This window comes from Primulina huaijiensis, chromosome 2 (genome assembly GCF_012295235.1).
Source record: "Primulina huaijiensis isolate GDHJ02 chromosome 2, ASM1229523v2, whole genome shotgun sequence".
Classification (NCBI taxonomy): Eukaryota; Viridiplantae; Streptophyta; class Magnoliopsida; order Lamiales; family Gesneriaceae; genus Primulina; species Primulina huaijiensis.
This window is the reverse complement of record NC_133307.1, coordinates 7,155,717-7,161,133: the sequence shown is the minus strand read 5'-3', so window position 1 is coordinate 7,161,133 and position 5,417 is coordinate 7,155,717.

The window sequence follows — 5,417 nt, the reverse complement described above, 5'->3', positions numbered from 1 at the left end:
AATAGATATTAAAAATAAAAATATATAATTAATAGATAATTTATTTTAAAAATAAAATAATAACTTGATTTAGCTCCAAATATAATCGAATTAATTTAGATAATATTCAAATATTTATTAAAAAATTAAAAAGCCAACCACCAAATTCTCCAACTCAAACCCTAAAGGGTAACGGGCAGAAGCTATCCTAAACCTAAATTCTGTGGCCAATAATGAACGGGGGCAACAAATATCTTATTCGGTAGATATTTTCACGCCCAATAGCAACAAAGGTTTAAAAGCCTTGTATTATATATAATATTACTTAATTTAAATATTAATTTAAAATTGAGGAAACGTGGTCCAATAATATTGGAAATTAATATCAACGACATTATTCAACTTGGCCATGTGACGCTTTGTGGGACCATAATCTTTATTGGTAGTCATCCGAATATATTAATTACATGGATATGAATGGCATGGCATGGTTTCCAGACATTCATGTAAGACTGTTAGTACATAAATTTTGATTGAATTTTTAAAAATTTGTACCCTAGGAATTTTCAAAAATCAAAGTGAAACGACCACTTATTTTCTTTCTTTTTTTTTTTTAACTAATATACTCGAAAATATTAATTAAAAATAAATTTAACATTTTCATAAATAATAAAATTTAACATTTAAATCTCAAGTGCATACAATAAATATCTAAATCCTCAACTAACCAAAACTTCCTAAATTCACCTTTAAAAAGATCAACTATCAATAAATTAAAACATAAAATTATCTCTAATAAAATCATTAACATAAATCTTTTAAATAATTTATCTAACAAGCTAGTGCATAAACATAAAGGTCCTCGGATGTGTACTGCTGCACTCGATCCACTCAATCGTCAGCGTCTCCCATAAAATCATCAAATCATGCATCATACAAACCTAGTGAGTCTAAAGACTCAGCACGTTCTAAACATGGATAACAAATAATACAAATAAATTCACATGCATTTAAAAAAATCATACTTTTATTTAAAATAGTTTTTGAGCATAAATAAACCATTTAAGTATAAATAAATCATTTAAGCATAATTAAATCATATAAAAAGCTTTTAAGCATAAATCATATGTCATAAATCATTTTAATTGTAAAACTTTCAATCTTTTATCATTTGAGTGAAGTTTGATCCTTGAAAGTGACTACCTTTTATCTTTTGGTCGACTGATCAATCTTCAGCTCCACATGGTCCATGGGGATGGGCACTAGGCTCCACCATAAAAATACGATCGTCGAGGTCTCTCTGAGGCCTTTTCCCATAGACGAGGTCCCTCTGGGGCCTTGGCCCGTAAACGGGGTCCTTCTGAGGCCTTGGCCCGAATATGGGATCCCTCTGGGGCCTTGACCCTCACGTCATCTCCACAAAATCATATATCATTTGTCACAGTCAATTCACATCTCTCAAAATATTTTTTCTTTTCTTTTAAAATAATAAATCATCATAAATTTCCAAAAATAGCATTTTTAACAGTATAAATTCCACAACTTTATCATAGATCATAAAATAACATATTTTCATCAAAATCATCATTTTAAAACATAAAATATCATTTAACAAGCATTATGATCCTTTGAGACACTGCCAAGTGTTTGCGTATTTTTCAAGTATAAAAAATACCGTTTTGTCCCTAGACGTAAAAAATTCTCGATTTTATCTTTTTCTCACTTTTAATGATATGGGCTTATTCAAAATATATATTTAAGCTTAAATATAATTTTCCATAATTTTATTTCGCTTAAATCTAGGCGTTTCAATTAATTCTTTAATTAAGGTTTCGTGAGGCGATTAAATCCCCAATAAACTCAGAACTCATTATTTTCTTCCCAAGTTTTTAACATAACATTTTTATTACCTGAAATACCCTTGTGAGCCATGAACCACACCCGTGGACCCATGGTTCCAATTTTTTTTTATTAAATTCGAAATAATGACCCTTAACCGAACCCACCGAGCCATCTCCCTATTTACTCGAGCCACGGTCGAGCCACCGCAAGCCAAACCCGAGCCAACCTATCTAGGCACCCTTCTAACCAAGCTCAGCCCATAGAACCTAGCCCTAGCTTGCTCAAACACTCTTGGAACCGAACCCAAACCTGCACATGGCTTGATACTCACGCCTATAGCCTCCTAGTGACACTAGGACTATCCCAGCCGAGCTACCACCGAGCCAAACTGACCCTAACCAACCCTAGACCAAGCCCAGAGCCAACCAAGCCTAGCCCAAGCCCGTGAACCCCTGCCGCGAACCACTGAATCACGAGACAGCAGCCTGTGCGACGCCCTTGAGCCTATGCATCTCCTACTTCGACTAGGACTTTATGCTCGAGCCACCCACAAGCCCGAACCTCCTTGATCCTCTTTGGACCACCCTGAGCAACCACCCAGACCATCTAGTCCACTCCCTAACGAGCTGCAGCCCCCTGTACAGCAGCCGATCAAGGAGTGCTTGGGGAGAGTCCCAACTTTCGTGGACTCCTCCCTAGCTCTCATACCCGAGTCCTAGCCATGCTAGGACTCTACCAGGCCCTCTCCCATGACCCCCTCAAGCCCCAGCCAGCCTTGGTCGAACCCACTTGCACCCTGCATAGTAATCGAGTCCATGATTCTAGTGCAACCCAAACAAACCCTTGTTCCTTCTCCTTGTTTGATCCCATGGTTCCAACCTTGTTTTCTAATGAATTTTATCATGTTTTGTTCCTATTCCATTCTTATTTTATCATGTGTTGGGAGCGTGTCCGTTGGGTTCATAACGTTCTTCATATAAACGTAGAATCGTCGTGTTTTTGAAAATATACGATCTATCGTAAAAATATTCAAACACTCATATTTTTCATGCATAAACAATTAAATCATGCATAATATGATTTGTATGACGACCGGACGACGAAAAACACAAGCTTTTATTCCTCCTCAAAATCTCGATTTTTAAGGTGTGTGTGCGCTATGTGTTTCGGCTGTTTCAAGGCTGAATAATGAGTTTAGAAAGCCTATGAGTCCTTATTAATAACTTAATCAACATGCTAATGAGCTTTGGTTTTGGGCTTGAAAGTTTAAGGGTAATTGGGCCTACTTTAAATAATTAAATTGGACCCGATAACATTTATTTAATTAAAACATTCCCAAAAATAATATTTTTAATCTTTTAAAACTCCTTGTTTGCCCAAAACCGGCTTCCCAGGAAAAATTGAGCTCGACTCGTAAAATAATTCAAACTCTAATATTTTAAAAAAAAATTAAATCATTTTTAATCATATTAGGAAGCCTTGAAAATATTTAGTGAAAAATATTTATTCTAGTATTGGTCGTCCCCGGTCTCCTTTCCCCTGCCTATTATCGAATATTCGGATAAAATCCTTCAATTTCATGAAATCATGTCATATAATCATTTAATCATGCAATCATACCTTTAATCATATAATAAATATCATGATATCATTTAAAATCAATTAAATAAAACAATTAAGCAATTAAAATAATTTTCATGCATGTGGTTTACGTAGGTTGATTTTTTTTTCCAGACGTTCACAAAGAGTCATTTTTTTTTTCATTTTTTTAATCTTAGAACATGTAACCGCTATTTGTGGTTTGTTCTGGATAAACTCAAAAAATCAATCTAATAGTCCATAAATTAAATTGATCAGATAAATCACATTGTATAAATCATATTTGACATGCTTAAACTTGATAGTGGTCTGATTTCAAGTTGATATCATTATTAAAAGTAAAACTCTTTGAATAATAATAATTACTTGTACGTGATGTTCGATACGTTGATTATTATAACTTTTAGTAAAATAAAAATCATTATATCGTGCTAATGCACATTCTTTACAAATTTTATTGATCAAATATTTTTTTATAAATTTAAAAACTCTTCTAGCGACTATGGCTACATGGCGAGTCACAATGTATGTACAAAGTTTAAATATAATTTAATTATATAAAAAGTGTTGGAGTATAATAATTGTCTCTGATGTGTAGAGTAATTGAAACGTGACGTTCGGACTATTGTAAGATTTAAAATAGTTGATTCACAATGTTACTTTCAGTTATAGCTTTTGGTACCAACTACCAAGTGTAGGACTGCATGTCATTTTACCAAAAATAATAGCTAATGGTAACGTTGTAACTAAAATCTTTTAAATCATACAGCTACTCAAGTGTCACATTTCGGTTGCTTTACCTAACAGAGGTCATTATTACACCACAATAAACCCCTCCCAATAATTGTACTTTTTGATAATTAATGGAAATCAAACACTTGACATTAGATCAAATACCAATTGTAGATTGAACAGTTGTTGTTTTACTGAAAAATATAACTGATGTTATACTCAATACAAATATTTTAAACTATACAACAACCTAACCACTCACTGATCTATCTACCCATTAAGAAGAACTATTGCACTTATTTGAACCCTAACAAAGGGATCGATCGAATCTTACCCAGCACCCACTTCTATTATAAATTTATAATACTGGAACGACACAAAGTAAAGGTTCCAAACTATGGCATTAGAGTGGGGTTAGCCATAGCCAATTAGCCATTATTTATATCTATAGTAACAAAAAATTAATCATCAATTAAAAAAAAAAGATTTTATCATATAAAACTATTGGGGATTTGAGCCTAAAAAACCAATTCATTTCGATTTTTTTTAAAGAAAACTCTTAAACCGCATCATGATCATCCCAATTTTCAATACCTCAAACTTGACTTGAATTTTTTTTTTCAGAAGACACCTTATCGAGTATAATAATATGTAAGCGCCACAGTTTGAATAGTAAAGACATGAATTCGAAATTATCAAACTCAACCCGAGTTCAAACTTGTTTGAATTTTGAGCCGAATTTGACCACAAATTATTTTATTTGAGAGCTTGCAAATTTTGATGTATTTATTTTTAACAGTTTATAAATATTAAAATTAAAAAGAATTCATGAACTTGATAATAAAGCTCGATAATTTAGTTCAACCAACTACTTGGCATTGGGAAAGGCTTGTTAATTAAAGAGGGAAATTAGACAGACAGATATTAGGTAGGTTCATTCTTTTGATAGAAGATGTACTTTGGTTTACTGCACCTTTATTTGAAGAAAACCTCGTCACATGAAGAAGTAAGAAAATGTTGCAGACAAAAGTAATGCTGAAGCGGAACTCAGAGCTATGACTAATGGTGCGTGTGATATATCGTGAAGTCCAAATAAAGTTATTTTGTGATAACAAGTCTGCCAAGAGTATAGCCAATTACTCTGTTCAACATGATCATACCAATAGATTGACGTTGACTGACATTTTATCAAAAAAAAAACTAGAAAGTAGAGTGATATGTCATGTATAAACAACAAATCGATTTTGAACTACGATATTAACAAA